The sequence below is a fragment of the Clytia hemisphaerica genome, unplaced genomic scaffold (genome assembly GCF_902728285.1).
Source record: "Clytia hemisphaerica strain Z4C2 unplaced genomic scaffold, Clytia hemisphaerica genome assembly, whole genome shotgun sequence".
NCBI classification, from domain to species: Eukaryota; Metazoa; Cnidaria; class Hydrozoa; order Leptothecata; family Clytiidae; genus Clytia; species Clytia hemisphaerica.
Window position 1 is genome coordinate 916,731 of NW_027104328.1, and position 18,723 is coordinate 935,453.

Sequence of the window (18,723 nt, forward strand, 5' to 3'; positions counted from 1 at the left end):
CAAGAAAAAGGAGGTCTTGTGTGTGTGTGTGTGTGGCACAGAAAGAGAGAAAAAAATTGATTCCCTCGTTTTTCTCTATAATGGTGCTTTTTCAAAGGAGAATTTTTTTAGAATTTTCTTCATAACTTTTGAATGCGTGAAGTAAATTTCAAGCATAGTTCAAAATTTAAGAAAGTGAAATGTTCAGATATATACCATACAATCTCTTAATTGAAACTGGTGCACTTTTTTTCAAACACACAAAAAATTTGTCAATTTTTACCTGGAACAGTATTTTGACACGAAAAGAGTTTTGTCGACTCTTTCAGGAATGAGGTGTTGTATATTCCATAAATGTTTTTGATTCATGACCATAACTACGTTTGATTCTTTTTGGTTACAAGTTGGTACCTTAAATGAAAGATGATTGCAGAAACTATTAACATGCACTACTTTCTACAATCAGGGTTCCCACAGCTTTCAAAAATTCAAATTTAAGGAGAATATAGGATTTTTCACTTTTTTGAGGAGATTTCTGTAAAAATTTGAGGACTTTTTCATATACTTCAGTCTTGCAGTTACTCCTTGACACTATGTGGAGTAAATGCAATTTTTGACATTGTTTTCAGACACCACCACCCTTGCAGTTACTCCTTGGTTCTCTGGTGTACTAACTGATTTGACCCTCAAAATTGGTATATACCACCCCCAAAAATGCCAAATTTGGCAATTTTTTCACTGAATTCCTCATTTTTGATACAGCCTTATTGCGGCATGTCTTACTAACGACCGTTCAAGAGTTTAAATATCTCAATCATTTTCCAAGTTTGTTAAAATATCTTTCATGATTGAAAAAAAAAGTGAATTTTTTTGCTTACTATTTTCCAAAAATTTCAGTTTCTATACCACCTCGGTAGTAATATTGTCATAGTGTTCCGATAATAAATGCATGACCCTCCTGTATACTCATACTTTTAAAGAAATTGAGGAGAATTTTTTGACAGTTAACTTGTCAAGTTAAAATGCGATTTCTTTTGATGTTAAATTAGCAACACGGTAATGTTTTTTAACAAAAAATTCATTGGTAATGTTTTACATGCAGTAATTATTTTGCTCTTCCTGAAAAAGATCCTTAAAGACAAGACTTACATGCAAGGGGCGCACAAAAATTGTCTCCTTTACACACTTTTTTTCAGAACAGGAGGCTGAAATTTGACCAAAACCTAACAAATTGTCGCAATTTGTGAGCAATTTGAGCCTCAGATTTAAGAAATTAATAAGAAAGAAAGAGACTAAGCGTATTAACAACATTGTGAGAGCCTGAAAAATTAAGAACAACTCAGCCCAATCTGAGCTGCATCCCCACCTCAAGACTTTCTTAATTTTTTAATAATTGATTTGTGATTTTATCTTATGAGGAGCTTACGAGGAGCAGAATATTTAGCACCCATTTATGCTATATTAAAAAGTTATACATCATTGGAAAGATAAATTTAGCAGAATATTTTAGTCAATCAATTTGTTTTGAAAATTGAAAAATGAAGTCTTCCTATCCCTCCCTTGATGAGGGATTTTTTCCTACCCCTCCCCTTTGGTGATTTTTGGGAATGCTCTACCCCTTCCTTTATAAAGTAGGGTTCACGCCCGTTCACACTATGGAAATTCCTGGATTTCTGACAAAAAATCTATTTTTAGTCCAGACTCTCCCACTAGATACAATCGCTAACTTTTTCCAATCGATGACCAATCGATAACCAATTGATGGATCGGATATCGATTGGTTACGATAATCGATAGGCAATCGATAATCAGGATTTTGAGGGAGGTTTGATTACCTATCGATTGATCGATTGGTCATCGACTGGCTTGTAAATGATCGATTGATTGTCAATTGACTCTTAAATGATCGATTGGTTATTGGTTACTGTAGAACAGATTAATCAATAGCCAATTGATGATAGTTATAAATTGATGATCAATCGATCAACAATCGATAGGTAATAAATTAGATTACCAATTGATGACCAATCGATAATCAGTATTTCAAAGAGGGCTCGATTACCGATCGATTATTGGAACCAATCAATATCCAATCCATCGATCGGTTATCGATTGGAAAAAGTTATCGATTGTATCGAGTGGGAGATTCTGGTTTAGTGAAAATATCTGGAATTTCCGATAGTTATCTGAAAACGTTGACAAATTTTATGGAATTTCCAAGGGCTCAAATATAAAATTGAGCGAAATTTCTGATAAATCGTCAAGCCTACCTCAAAATCCTGATCATCAACCTTGCCTATAGTATCAAGTGGGAGGGTCTGGGTTAACAGTATTTCATATAAAGCTAATATAAATAAATAAAAATCACCTTTAATTAAGTCCATGCACATGTGTAGACAATCCAATTCTTTTTCAATGTTTGGATCGATTGATAAATCATCAGAGGTTTGTGTGGTGAACTTTAATATGTCTCATATCGGATTCGATCAAATTGATTCCATCATATAACATGACGATGCACGAAGAGCAAAAGATTCGCTTGCATAAATTGCCGCACTGAATACAGTGTCTGCAGGTTTCAGCTATTCTCAAATTCAATCGCTTTCTTTGAAAACCAGCAAACCAAAGTTCAGTAGAGGGAGAAATCTGTTAATGAAAGCAAAATTGAAAGCAAAAATTATACCTTTTCTCTTTCTTGTTCTTACAATCCACAGGAGGATGATTTAAAGTGAAGCCTTGCAGGCAGTCATACTCTCGGTAGATACCAATGACTTTTGGCTCGTAATTTGTTACAGGTTGCCCACTTTGAAAACAGAGAACACCGGATTCTCCATTTTCGAATTTTAAAGGGAACAGTTTTCCACTCATTGTTTGCAGCAAGATAGTAGGCAGCACAGTACCAAGATGGAAGAAAAGAGAGCAAAAAGGAAACTGTTGGAAGAAAATTTCTTACCTCATCACATGTTCTGACTTGAAACTTTCAAAGAATGATCCGGCCCAATTGAACTCAAAAGGAACATTTTCGAACTTTGATCCCAACGGATTTGATTGGCTTAAAGAAAAACAAAAGAATCGAACAATACATCGAACCGAGCTAGTACGAAATACGTCATACATTCGAAATTCAAAAAAAAGTGGCGCGCGTCAGGGCGGAATGAGGCGGATTTCCATTATTCGAAGACGAAAAGGAGAATGGGAGCAATAATGGGAACGGGAGCAAGAATGGGATCGGGAGCAAGAATGGGATCGGGAGCAAGAATGGGAACGGGAGCAGAAGAAATTCGAGAGCAAGAATGGGAACGGGAGCAAGAATGGGAACGGGAGCAAGAATGGGAACGGGAGCAAGAATGGGAACGGGAGCAAGAATGGGAACGGGAGCAATAATGGGATCGGGAGCAAGAATGGGAACGGGAGCAATAATGGGAACGGGAGCAAGAATGGGATCGGGAGCAAGAATGGGATCGGGAGCAAGAATGGGAACGGGAGCAAGAATGGGAACGGGAGCAAGAATGGGATCGGGATCAAGAATGGGATCGGGATCAAGAATGGGAACGGGAGCAAGAATGGGAACGGGAGCAATAATGGGAACGGGAGCAATAATGGGAACGGGAGCAAGAATGGGATCGGGAGCAAGAATGGGATCGGGATCAAGAATGGGAACGGGAGCAATAATGGGAACGGGAGCAATAATGGGAACGGGGAGCAATAATGGGAACGGGATCAAGAATGGGAACGGGAGCAAGAATGGGAACGGGAGCAAGAATGGGAACGGTAGCAAGAATGGGAACGGGAGCAAGAATGGGATCGGGAGCAAGAATGGGATCGGGAGCAAGAATGGGATCGGGATCAAGAATGGGAACGGGAGCAAGAATGGGAACGGGAGCAAGAATGGGAACGGGAGCAAGAATGGGATCGGGATCAAGAATGGGAACGGGAGCAAGAATGGGAACGGGAGCAAGAATGGGAACGGGAGCAAGAATGGGAACGGGAGCAAGAATGGGATCGGGAGCAAGAATGGGAATGGGAGCAAGAATGGGAACGGGAGCAAGAATGGGAACGGGAGCAAGAATGGGATCGGGAGCAAGAATGGGAACGGGAGCAAGAATGAGAACGGGAGCAATAATGGGATTGGGAGCAAGAATGGGATCGGGAGCAAGAATGGGATCGGGATCTAGAATGGGAACGGGAGCAATAATGGGATCGGGAGCAAGAATGGGAACGGGAGCAAGAATGGGAACGGGAGCAAGAATGGGATCGGGAGCAAGAATGGGAACGGGAGCAAGAATGGGAACGGGAGCAAGAATGGGATCGGGAGCAGCAAGAATGGGAACGGGAACAAGAATGAGAACGGGAGCAATAATGGGATCGGGAGCAAGAATGGGATCGGGAGCAAGAATGGGATCGGGAGCAAGAATGGGATCGGGAGCAAGAATGAGAAACGGGAGCAATAATGGGATCGGGAGCAAGGAATGGATCGGGAGCAAGAATGGGATCGGGAGCAAGAATGGTCTCGGGAGCAAGAATGGGAACGGGAGCAAGAATGGGATCGGGAGCAAGAATGGGAACGGAGAGCAAGCATGGAGAACGGGAGCAATAATGGGATCGGAGCAAGATGAGAACGGGGAGCAATAATGGGATCGGGAGCAAGAATGGGATCGGGAGCAAGAATGGGATCGGGAGCAAGAATGGGATCGGGAGCAAGAATGGGAACGGGAGCAAGAATGGGATCGGGAGCAAGAATGGGAACGGGAGCAAGAATGGGATCGGGAGCAAATATGGGAACGGGAGCAATAATGGGATCGGGAGCAAGAATGGGATCGGGAGCAAGAATGAGAACGGGAGCAATAATGGGATCGGGAGCAAGAATGGGATCGGGAGCAAGAATGGGAACGTGAGCAAGAATGGGCACGGGAGCAAGAATGGGAACGGGAGCAAGAATGGGAACGGGAGCAAGAATGGGAACGGGAGCAAGAATGTGATCGGGAGCAAGAATGGGAACGGGAGCAATAATGGGAACGGGAGCAAGTGTCATGTAATACATAATAATTGTATTGTAATATACGTCGTCTATTTGTATTCTTATCATGTAATATATAATATAATGTAATATACGTCGTCAATATGTATCCTTACACAAAGTCCTTGCCGCTCAATTTGTTATACTGGTAAAAAATATAAACAAGAAGTTCAGAAAAACCACAGTCCATATACGTTTTTTTTATAAGTACATCCAAAATTTTTAAAGCCTTCGGGTATTCTTAACTTTTCGAGTTTTAAGCCTAAACTTGTCTTAACCTGTTCTTATTTTCACCATTTTTTGAATATTTTTGTGGAAATTGAGTGGTTATGAGTCCATAAAGCCTTAAAATGTTTCTAAACTTATGTTATTATATAGTTTGTTCTTATAATAACAAGCAACATGCTGAATGGACCTACCTGATGATGAGAATCAGATAAAAATAGGACAAATCTGGACAAATAGCAAGAGAGTAAAAAAGCGCGGTGAGCAGCTTGAATAGATGAGTGAGTACCCAAATTCGGCCCAAATTTGACCAAAAATTATTCTTTTAAAAATCGGGCTCAATCAGAAATTAAATATTACCATTTTTAGGAACTTTTAAAAAAGATTTTTATAAAAATTACCATTTTACATTACTGTGGAAAAAAATTAGAAAAAAATGTAAAGCCAATACTCTTTTCCCCTAAAAATGACATAACAAAATTTCCCTAAATAAAAAAATCCAATTTTTACTGCCAAAAAAAAATTTCCGAAAAAAAAGCTGCTATTTTGCTAGCAACTTAAGAATGGAGATGGAGTTTGGATCGCTTCGCAACCCTTATACAGTTCCACCCATCAAGCTTATTTCGAACCCCCCCCCCGTTTATTAGGTACTGTAAGTTGGTCTAATCTTGACACCTGTCTTCTAATTTCGACACCCTTCTTTAGAGATAGGAATAATATAAAAGTTGGAATCGGTGATTGGAAAAGAATTTTTCCTCTCTTCCCACTAGGGACTATTCAAAAAGTACGTACGCTCGTAATTTTTCCTAAATTGTCTTTTTTGAGAGAAAACGCAATATTTTCACATCAAAAAATTGTTTTTGCAATTGTTATTTTTCATTTCTCCTTTGGTGTTTTTGTTCATCTTATGGATTCTTTTAATTTCTTGAGACTTTGTTATAAATACGATTGGATACCTACATATTCTACTGTTACAAGAGTTTCAAGTTTCGACTTTGGTTAGGGGGGTGTACTTAAAAAACGTACGTAGGCTGAAGGGGGGGGGGGTACACATAAAGCGGACGAAAGCATACAAGGGGGAGGGGGAGTAAAAAAATTGCCATTTTCGAGCATACGTACTTTTTGAATGGTCCCCTAAGCCAAGCAAAGAAAAATAGTTTCGACCTTTCTTTTCAGCTCTAGAGAAGGGTGTCGAATTTAGACGAGGGATGTCGACATTAGACCAAGTTACGGTACCCAAGAGTACTTAAGGGCTCTGACCATAATAGTCAAAAAATTGATTTTAGCATTTGAATATATGATTGAAGTTATGTTAGGTTCTTTAACACTTTAACAAAGAATTGCTTTTTAATCAAATCTCTTAAGAGTAATTAAGAATTTAATTGCAAAAATAACACTATGAACTTTAAAAATACATTAATAATATGTTGCATCACCTTCTTTTATAAAAAGTGCTCAGTTTCAATGGGTAATTAACTTTTTGTTTCGAAGTTTTTTCAAACTGTCCGTAAAGAGTTGAAGTATTTTAAATTTTTTGGAAAAATTTTCTAAATTAATGCATCAAAATTATGACTGTTTTTCTATGAAAAATTGGGATTGAAAATTGGTCAAAAAGCACTATTTTCAAGATTTTGAGACAAATAAACTTTTAGAAATATTTTCCGAAAATATTTTTTTAGTTCGGCAAAAGATACACCAAAAAAAACATTTCAAAATGTTTTTTCTTTGCTGAAAATAAGCTCTTCAAAGTTGAAATACTTGTGCGCAATAGTCTTCATTTTTTTCTTCATCAACTTTTTTCATTGCCATTCTTAAATTTTTAGACTCAAGGATAATTAACCTAACAGAAAATGTATAACATGCCACAGTTTTGTGGGCTACATAAAGTAGAACTTTATATTTTGTACGTGGCAAATATCAAAAATTCACTATGGTCAGAGCCCTTAAAAAGTCATCTTACATGAAAAAGAGACAACTTACTTTCACAGTTAACATAACAATACATGAAACAAACCAGAAAGGTGAATAATGAACATTGAAATACAGCGCCATCTGTAGACCAAGGTTGGAAATAAGATAATTCCCTAGAGAGAAAAAGAAAAAGAGAAAAATAGGGTTGAATTAAAGGTCAATACGCTTGCATTTGCAAATTAAATTAAAAAAATTATTATGAACTTATTGGTAACCAACCAACCAACTCTTCCAATCGGTTCGACAATTTTTTAGGTCTTCAGACTTTCAGGGAAGCATAAATTCAGACATAAATCAGGATTACTGCCCAAACAATTAATATTTTTGTATATAAGATAAGAAGAAAAGAAAGAAAAAAATGCATAACATAAAAAGATGTGTATATAAACAATAAACGAAAAGTTTTATCAACCCGCTTTTCTTGTATTTTTCACGAGTATTTCTGAAGTCTGTCTCAAAATAATTTGCAGCTGGAGAAAAAAATGGCTGTAACTTTTGATAGAATTCGAATGAAGTTGCGATTTTGTGCTCGTTAAAAAGATATTCGTGAGTGGAATATTATCAAGTAAAAAACGAGTATTTACAATAGACAGTTTTTTTGTCGTTTTTTACTACTTTATAGAGTCAACCAGCAATAAACTTTGTTTGATATCTTTTGATTGAATGAATATTTTTGAAAAATATTTTAACAGTGATAATGATCTAAGATTGCAGAATCACTCCTCTGAAAATGGTAACTATACCACATTTCTACAAGAAATTGATTTCTTTCTTCTTCATTTTTCATTTTCATTTACCTTTTTTTTCCAAATCTTTTACTTGATAATATTCCACTCACGAATATCTTTTTAACGAGCACAAAATCGCAACTTGATTCGAATTCTATCACAAGTTACAGCCTTTTTTGTCTCCAGCTGCAAATTATTTTGAGACAGACTTTAATGCTTAATTTCATCAACTCGTTTTTACGTGATTTCTTATTTTAGAAAGAACAAATCAAACAGAAACGTAAACTTATCATGTTTAGCGTTAGAAATTGTTAACAATAAAATTTTATTGATAAAGACTTTCCAAAGATGACTTTATCGATAATCCTTATAGCGATAGAATTATCGATAGAACTTCCTTGTCGATGCAAACCAGCCTATCGACGAAGAATTTACAGTTATCAATAAAATCGATCAAGTTATTGATAATTTTACTATCAATACACCTTTCTGTAGAAAACGAAAGTGATCCTTTTCCCATTGAAGGTCACTATTATTCATTGTCATTTTATTGACAAAAAAACTTAAATTGACAAAAATAATAAGAGAATCACAATATATGGGGTCTGCCAACACATTTACAGCACCTGACCCCGAGAATGTAGGTTTCTCATGTCTTGGGCCTCTAAACACCTTTACTGTAATTGACAAAACAGATGTGCATTATGCTGATACTCTCCATCATCCACCGTTTGATCTCTGGAGAGGAAGTAAACAAAACTTTTTTGTTCTGTTGATCAAATTTTAGTATGTTTTTTCTATTCATGATATTATTATATCACCCTAAAATTTTCATCCCTGCCGACGCACCGGATTTTACAAACACCGGACACGCCAAGTCCGGTATCAGATGAGAATACTTTTTAACACCGGACAATCTCAACATCAGACTTGAGTCCGAAGTGCGTCCGGTTTCTGGTGTTGCTGAGATATACCTGTTCGTTATTCATCCAATTGGAATCGCGTAACACGAAAGCGAAAGTCAAGGCGGAAATATAATCTTTTTTCGACGTGATTTGCATATATTAGAACAGAAAGAAACGCCAATTTGTCAAAGATTTGTTTAAAACCACCTTATTTTTTGTTGAGTATCGCCTAAATTTATCGAAAAAACATGCTTTTCAACATTAATCTTAAAATCTCTTTTATTGTTAGGTATCCCGGGGCGCTTAACGCCAAAATAAAAATAAGTGGGCGGAACCGTCCTCGTAGTTTAATCCCGGGATTGAAAAAACCTGGAGAAAACCTTTTCCGTACATATAATGTAGCTAAGGAATTTTAAAACACGGCATTTAAAGTGAAACAAGATGGCGGAGAAGTAGTGATTGGAGGTTTTTGTAATTAGACAGGCAGGACAAAGGTTTATTATATTTTAGCATAACAATAGGGTAGGGCGTCAACAGTCATTTTTGGGGCAAAGTCAGAAAATTCAAGATGTAGTGTTTTTTTATGAAAATTTAACCTATTGTGAGGCATTCTGCGCAATTTTTAAGGCCAGAAGTTCAAAATTGGCCGAACCCCCCTGGGGGTACTGATTCGCACTACAGGCAAAAATTGGAAAAAATGGCATTTTCTGGCCTTTTCAGGCCTGTAAATATGTCAAAACTATTGCAAATCTTATTTTTTTCACTTGCTGTACTAAATTTTATGAAGAAACAACAAAATAATCATATTGGATTGAAAATTGTGCCCACTAGAGCCCTAAAAGAGCCGTTTTAAGCCAATTTTGGGTAGCAAAATGCTTTTTAAGGCCAATTTTGCAAGCTCATAAACTTTAAACTGATCGATTCACATGCCTGAAATTTTCAGAGATGGAAGTCTTCAATAAAGTCTTTAAGCAAAATGAATTTCAAGTTTTTCACTTTTTTCAAAAAATCATAATGGTGTCTTCAAAAATCGCTTTTTAGCAAAAAAAAATCATATTTCTCAAAAAATAGCATTTTTTAAGGCAAGCTTCTACAAACTGAGTTTAAATGCTGACTGAAATTTTTTTTGCAGTGATAGTATACTGGAGATACTCCAGGGAAATCAAAATCATTTGCGTCTGGGATGGATCTATGTCCGCCATTATGGAAATAAAATCCCTGCTAAGAGCCATTTTTCAGGCCAAAAACCCAAATTTGGACTGAAAATGTCAATAGACATGAGTCCAAATTTTCTTGCAGTGATAGTTTTCTGGAAATACTACAGGAAAATCAAAGTCATCTGGGCTTGGGATTTTGGTATATCCACCATTTTGGAATTGAAATTCCTGCTAAAACGCAATATTTCAATCAAAAATCCAATTTTTCACTCAAAAAATCTTAAAAATGGCAATATACATGAACCTAAAATCTTTTTGCAGTGATAGTCTTCTGGAAATACTCCAGGGAAATCAAAATTGTTTGGGTTTAGGATTTGGGTATATCCGCCATTATGGAATTGAAATATGTTTTAAAACTGGCTAAATTGCAACATTTCAAGCAAAAATATTATATTGACTTAAAAACTGCTCTAATATGGCAATAGACATGAACCTAAAATCTTTTTGCAGTGATAGTGTTCTGTAAATACTCTAGGGGTAAAAACTATTCAGGTATAACATGCTTCTGGGACCGCATTTTTAAAACTGAAGCTAGTTTTAAAATGTATACAATATTTCAAGCTAAAATTCAATCTTTTTTTGACGGAACAAGTCTTGAAAATGGAAATGTAAGTGGGCTATAAAGAATTGTTGAGTGAAATGGGATTTTTTAAATAATATATTTCAACTAGTATTTCTAAATTAAAGGATTGTAAATTCACATTCTTTGCTTAATATAATATACAAAATATTTAGTCAATTATGATATATGGGATGGAAATATGTAGCATTTTAACAGAGATTTCATTTCCATAAGGGTTGATGTAAACAAATCTCAGACTGAAATGATTTTGTTTTTCCAGGAATATTCACAGAATACTATCACTTCAAAAAAATTTGGGTCCATGTCTATTGTCATTTTAGAGCAATTTTTATTCAAAAACGAGGTTTTTGCTTGAAACGTAGTATTTTAGCCAGTTTTAACACATATTTCAATTCCATAATGGCGGATATACCCAAATCCTAAACCCAAACAATTTTGATTTCCCTGGAGTATTTCCAGAAGACTATCACTGCAAAAAGATTTTAGGTTCATGTCTATTGCCATTTTTAAGATTTTTTGAGTCAAAAATTGGATTTTTGATTGAAATATTGCGTTTTAGCAGGAATTTCAATTCCAAAATGGTGGATATACCAAAATCCCAAGCCCAGATGACTTTGATTTTCCTGTAGTATTTCCAGAAAACTATCACTGCAAGAAAATTTGGACTCATGTCTATTGACATTTTAGAGATATTTTCAGTCCAAATTTGGGTTTTTGGCCTGAAAAATGGCTCTTAGCAGGGATTTTATTTCCATAATGGTGGACATAGACCCATCCCAGACGCAAATGATTTTGATTTCCCTGGAGTATCTCCAGTATACTATCACTGCAAAAAAAAATTCAGTCAGCATTTAAACTCAGTTTGTAGAAGCTTGCCTTAAAAATGCTATTTTTTGAGAAATATGATTTTTTTTTGTTAAAAAGCGATTTTTGAAGACGCCATTATGATCTTTTGAAAAAAGTGAAAAACTTGAAATTCATTTTGCTTAAAGACTTTATTGAAGACTTCCATCTCTGAAAATTTCAGGCATGTGAATCGATCAGTTTAAAGTTTATGAGCTTGCAAAATTGGCCTTAAAAAGCATTTTGCTACCCAAAATTGGCTTAAAACGGCTCTTTTAGGGCTCTAGTGGGCACAATTTTCAATCCAATATGATTATTTTGTTGTTTCTTCATAAAATTTAGTACAGCAAGTGAAAAAAATTAGATTTGCAATAGTTTTGACATATTTACAGGCCTGAAAAGACCAGAAAATGCCATTTTTTCCAATTTTTGCCTGTAGTGCGAATCAGTACCCCCAGGGGGGTTCGGCCAATTTTGAACTTCTGACCTTAAAAATTACGCAGAATGCCTCACAATAGGTTAAATTTTCATAAAAAAACACTACATCTTGAATTTTCTGACTTTGACATTTGACGCCCCACCCTAATAACAAAGACAAACTCAGGAGGTAATGTAAATTGCGTTTTGACTGCTTTTAACTGTTTGTCTAATAAAGAATATCTTCAAACTTGACTTCACTGTAGGATCGATCAATGGAACGGCTCGATGACGGATCGATATGTGATCGATGGATTACTTAACGATCCGGATGGGAGATCGATGGAAGATTCAGCCATTAAAAAGTCTTGATATCGATCCTTCATTGATCCATTATCGAGCTAGTATTTCAATCGAGTATACTGATTCGTCATCGATCGTTAATCGATTCGTCATCGATCGTTAATCGATTCGTCATCGATCGTTAATTGATTTGTTATCGATTGTAAATCGAGTACGAACTGATAGGGTCGATAAGATTGATAAAAGATCGATGATAGATCGATAAATAATCCATAACTAATCATAAGCTTAAAAAAATCTTGAGTATCGATCCTCTATCGATCTCCTATCCAGATCGTTAAGTAATCCATCGATCACATATCGATCCGTCATCGAGCCGTTCCGATCGACAAATCGACTAACGATCGATGACGAATCGGTATACTCGATTGAAATACTAGCTCGATAATGGATCAACGAAGGATCGATACTCAAGACTTTTTAATGGCTGAATCTTCCATCGATCTCCTATCCGGATCGTTAAGTAATCCATCGATCACATATCGATCCATCATCGAGCTGTTCCGATGATCGATCCTATTGAGCGCGGCAGTCTGGAGTATGGCAGTGCCAGTAAGGCATATTTCACTATCTTTACGTGCGTCGCGTGAACAACGCACCAAGTCCGGGGCATCTGGGGCACTAAGTTTCAAAATAAATGTTAAAATCCCCGGACATTAAAAAGAAATCCCCGGATTGTCCGGACCGGGGAATCGGCAGCAGCCTAGACTAATGTTAAATTTTGTTTCCGCGCAAATTCGTCACATTTTGTCTCGATAACCTCATAACTACGGAACTTATTGTTAGAGGCAATCGAGCAAGAACAATAGAAAAAATCTTTATTTGGCTCTGTAGAAAAATTGCAAAATAGAAACTCGCTTAAATTCACAATACTGATTCTTTACCCCAAAACGAAACTTTTCTATTTTGTAAATCTTTCTTACACTTCCCCATACGTAGAATATAGAGTACTTTTGTTTTCCCCCCAAACTTGCGAGGAAAAATGTTAAGACCGCATGTTGTCCTCGCGGACTTTCCCAGCGTAATTTATTTGTGTGATGTCATAATGTTATTGTTCTCTTCTCAGATTATTACTGACGGCACTTCAATCGCTTACGGGATTGGACAATGGTTGACAATAGATCGTGACGTATACAACAATTTGATGACGCGGACGAATGAAAGTTCATTTTGGGTGGCTTGATAACACTCATAAATTCTTTATTTTTCTAGTGTATTTTGTTTTTCGTTTTAGAAGAATTACTATACGGTAAAAAATAAGGTTTTATACTATTATTTTTAAATTTGATATTTTAAATGCCTATTATATATAAAGAAAAATTCGTAAGTGGGCGGAAAAATAGAAACGCCTTTGTTTTGAACGCCTGACTATGCAAAATTCTCGGGATTCTGGGACTTCTTTTGAGACGGGGGGGGGGGTTAGACATGAAAACAAAGAGCTAAGTAGAATAGTAGAATCGACTTTTTCAAACTTTAAATACAGTGTAAAGTATTTTTGTAATCAAACATTATATTTAGCAAATATATTGAAAAGTAATATTTCGTTATACTGTAAGCAAAGATAACTTGTTTGGAAATAAAAAGTCTTCATATTCTTCGACCCCTCCTGGATTTTTCATCGCATAATTTCTACGGGAAATCGAAAATAATTTCATTCGGCTTGTGATGTTTGAGAGCTTGAATGTTGGGAAGCTGCAGGATAAAGGTAAACAAATTATAGTCTTTTTTCTGAAAGAAAAATTAACATTAGTCTAGGCTGGGCAGGGTCGTTTCATGTTTGATTGCTGCTGTACGTGCAGCAGCAGATTGCTGCTGTACGTGCAGCAGCAAAGTTTCCCTCCACTTGACTTGCAAGTTACCCGATCTCATCACGGTTACAATTTCAAAACAAAATAAAGCTACTAGACTTTGTAAGCAAGAAGTATACCTGACGAAGGGTGTGTTCTTCCTTTGTTGATAATTTTCTTTGATCCTGGAAAGACAGTGTCAGAAACAGAAGTGAAAACATTCCGCGCTTTTTCCGCCATTTTGAAAAATTTTGATTACAGCACTGGCCTTGACGATCCAAGCTTTTAGCCTCTGGTTGAGTATAGTCTGTCCTACAACGTCCGAATTTATACGAGTTAGGAACAGAAGGTAAAAACGGCTAAGAGGTTCGTTTTCGAAGCCATCGAAGCCTATGCGGATTTTTCTTAGTGCTCCAAACAGATTCCATTTGGAAAAAAAGGTTAAGTTGAGCTGGCGAAGCGAAGGAAATGAAAAATGAAAAGGTAGCTATAATCCTGAATAATAAACTTCTTACGCGCTGTGGTAAAAAGTGGTGGTCAATAGTGGTCATTGACCTTGGTTGCTGCACAGAGGCGACTGAGGCTCGATTCCCACTCACTTCGCACATCGCAGCGGTTCACTTTATTCATTATTGGCAAGTGAACTGGTGAATGCCTTCGCCAGTCCAGTCATGGAAATCCTTGCATTTGCATTGCACAGTGTGCGACATGCGGCAAATGCAACGGGTCGAAAACAAAAGTGATGAAAAAACCCCGTGCAAATACACTCGATCACTGCGACCCGTTGCATTTACACAGAGTGGAAAAATGTTTCACTTGATTATAAAAAAATGCACTGATCAAAATTTTAACCCATAGACAAAAATTTTCTAAAAAGGATAATAAAGAATCTCCTAAAGAAATAATGAAAATGCCATTCGTCTTCGTTTTATGCCATTTTCATTCTAAAGTGTTGAGATTTGTTAATTTTCATGCATTTTGCCTTTAGGGGTCACTCACATATCCATTCTTCCCACGACTAACGTCAAATTGACGCGAAGGCGTGGGTGGGTTAGAGTCTTTGACGCTAAGAAATTTCACCAGAAATATCGATTTTTAATACGTTTATTCTGTGACAAATGTTACTTTCCATATTTCTTTTCCTCCTTTTACATACCTAAATATATTCGTTCGCTTCGCTATTTTACAGAAATTTTAACCAAAACAAACGGCCCGATGTTTACGTCTCGAGTTCCTTTTGTTCAGACGGTCCGCACGGCCCTTGAATTTCGCCGACGGTTGGTCTTTTTTTTGTGAAATGCGGCTTTTCTGTTGATTTTGATTATGGAGATAATTAATCCCGGCAACTTTCTGAAAAAAGTTTAGAAATTATCTCCATTATTTTTATTTTTAAACTGCCTGAGCAAGCCGTAGCGAAATTGAAGATGGCTGACGAAACAACAATGAAAGTGAAGGAGAAAATCTTCATAGATTTTTGATAATTTTTGAACTTTGACGTTAAGAGGTGGGGGTGGGGGGGTTTTCAAATTACCGTAAGTTGGTCTAATGTCGACATCAGTCTTCTAATTTCGACATCCGTATTTAAAGATATGAATGATAGGAAGGTCTGAATCGCTGATTGAAACTTATTTTTTTTGCGAAGCAATCAGTTGAGTAGTCCATCAGTGATTCCGACCTTCCTATCATTCCTATCTCTAAAGAAGGATGTCGAAATTAGAAGAGGGATGTCGACATTAGGCCAACTTACGGTAGCGTCAATTTGACGTTAGTCGTGGGAAGAATCGATATGTGAGTGACCCCTTACACGTTCTAGCTCATTTGCACAGGGTCGGAAAAATCGTTGAAACCGTTATGCAAATGGCGAAATGCACACCCTGTGCAAATGCAAGGATTTCCCCTGACTGTTCGCCCAGGTGAAGGCTTCTTCATAAAGACGAAAGACATGTATCTATTTTTCAGATCCGGTATGCGGGAATAGTGTCAGGACGGACCTGCAGGCGACCTGGTAGGGTTGAGTATGGGTGTGGTTTGGGTGTGGTTACGTATCAGATTGGCTAGGAATTGGGTTATTATCAGTTAGGGTTAGGGTTGGAGCTCGAAACAAGCACTCTTTTGTGATTTTTTCTTAATACAGTCTGGTCTGCAGTTTGTGCAATATAAATAGCCATCAGAAGCGCTATTCTGGCATGAATCCATGGCACAGTGGATAAGGCATTGGGTTTCAAAACATCGGAACTTTGCATTTAGTGGGTTCAAATCCTACCAGTGGTGATCTGTCGGTAAGTCGTTCAGTAGGTTAGAAAACATAGAAAATAGCTCACAAAGAACCAGAAAGTCAGAAAAACTACGAACAAGAGACTGGAAAGTACGAAATAAGTCCAGATCTGTCTTTCGTATTTGTGAAGAAGCCACGACCGTTCGCCCGGGTCATCAACCCATGCCATCATGTGAGGGGAATTGGGCAGTCAGTCCAAGGTGCTGATGGCACTCATTGAAAGCGTCTATAGTTGCAAAAATACCGTGAGTGGTCCTAAATCCGACAGCCCTGCCTAATTCCGACCCCCTAAATAAAGGTTATGAAAAAAAATTCTATGTTTACAGTTTACAAACACTCCTTCTCCAAGTTGAACGATAAACTATTGCAAGAATTCTCAAAACAAATTCAAAACATCTAACAAGATGGCTATAATGTCAAAATGTCAATAATGTAATTAAAAAGTGTGAGTTGTAAAAGTCTGAATGTAATTACCTTTTATTGTCATCTATGATGTTTGACATATTGCAAAAAAAAATTATGTTTCATATAAGAAGCAATTATTTTTAATTATTTGGTTCAACTGGTTTACTGTATCAAATTTCCCAGTTCAGTTGACACTTTGGTATTTTCGTTGCGTCACAGCAAAAGGTTTTTTTTATTTTAGTTTGTATCTTTGAAAGACCACGTCAGATTTAGGAAGGGCTGTCGGATTTATGACCACTCACGGTAGGCCTCAAAGAAGCCTCCCCCTCCACCTACCTACCTTTGATTACCTTTGATGTGTTTCAGCAAATTCTCTGCTCACTCAACCCATGGGGTCCGGTGTTTGACCATTTCAACAATTGAATTTGAGTCAGCCATCCTGTAAGGGAGATAGACAGGGAGCAGTGGCTGGTCGGGAACATCTTGGAGAAATTGATCAAGTTGTTTTTTGAAGGAATTTTTGGAACAATTGGTCATGTCACGTATTTTTCTTGGTAACACATTGAATAGTCTTGGGCCGGTGTCTGAAAGGCAGCTCTTCCAAATGTTCTTGTTCATTGTATTCACTGGTTTGAGGTGGCATTTCATAGAATGCAGCCCCCCTGGCTCTTATGGGGGGGGGGGCTAGAACATAAAGTTCTGGCTGGGGGCTCTTTTTCCCTAAGATCAGGGGGGGGCTACTTACTCAGGGGAGTGGGGCTATTTGTTTAGGTCTGTTGACTGGGGGCTAACCTAACAACTTTTTCCAAGAACTAACAAATTTTTCTTTGTACATTTTGGTATTTTGTTTGTGTAATAATGAAGTCGTACTATTGATGTTTGTTGATTAGAATTTCAAAAGAAGACATTATACATTTGGTATCTCTTTCTCTTGAGTGGACATGCAAAATGAAGACCTTGCATTGTTTGAAATTTTTTCCATTCTAACATTTTTGTTTTTTTGTATTGTGGTGTGTGCGTGCGGGTGTGTGATATGTGATAAAGTTTGTTTATTGAAATGAATGACAAATAAAGAACGTAGCTATTTTCTTGTGGTGTTTACAATTTTCTTAAGTTAGAATTGTCTTCTACTCACTTTTTTCAAAATAACAGTTTACTTTTCTTATAAAATTTTATTTTTTATGGAAGGAAAATTTTCCTCTAGCTATACAAGGCCAATAAATTTATTGTGAACTTCATATTCTATGGAAAATTTTCGGTATTATACTTCTCTTCTGTGTTATAGATGAACAATAAAGAAACTCAGAAAAGTAATAAGCCAAAGCGTGGATCCGTGAAGGGTTTCGATGGCATAAATTAAAAGTTTTTTTTGTATTTTGGTAGGGGGGGGGCTGTCTATTTCGAATTTTGGTGGGGGCTAAATCTCAGGGGGGCTGAACGATTCAGGGGGGGCTTCAACCCCTCTGCACTCTATGCATTTTCTTCCCAGGCGTTGGTTTGTATATGAATAAATACCGCCTTCCCCTTCACAATAGTTAAAATTTGGCACCAGTTGTTTGATTATACACCATGTATATATAATTTGGTATCTTTCGCGCCTTCTCTCGAGACTGTACATATTTAGGTGTTTGAGCTTCTCCCAATAATTCAAATTGGGTGGAAGTTGGATCCCTTTTATAAAGGATTTTTGCAGATACTCCAGTTCTTGCATCAGGGATTGCTTTGTAGGAGACCATAGCGGAGAGCAGTATTCCAGATGTTGAAGTACCAATGTCTTCCTAAGAGTGAGCATTTACTGATTTATCTCTGGACTTGAAGGTTCTGTATATTTTATATGTTCTCCAGGGGGCACAGTGACATTATCAGTGAATAATAACAATCCTTCATATTAAAAAACATTTGACTTACCTTTGTTTGGTAGAATATAACATTGAGAGTGTGTGTAGAGTAGAAATAACAGGAGAATTTACAAAGCAGTCACCGAGCCCATTTCCCCGAAATATCTGTT

The 18,723-nt window shown here is 36.9% G+C and overlaps 1 long non-coding RNA gene and 1 pseudogene across 1 annotated transcript; one reads left to right on the top strand and one right to left on the bottom strand.

Annotated features, from left to right (window-relative positions):
* The first annotated feature begins 3,272 nt into the window (after positions 1-3,272).
* Positions 3,273-4,989, top strand: LOC136817734 (trichohyalin-like; annotated as a pseudogene).
* Positions 4,990-5,125: 136 nt separating this feature from the next.
* On the bottom strand, positions 5,126-14,333 carry LOC136817686 (uncharacterized). Its single transcript, XR_010848136.1, has 3 exons — positions 14,176-14,333; positions 7,202-7,305; positions 5,126-5,141 (listed from the first exon to the last, which is right to left on the bottom strand). It is a non-coding gene; the product is annotated as an uncharacterized lncRNA (long non-coding RNA).
* Positions 14,334-18,723: the final 4,390 nt, after the last annotated feature.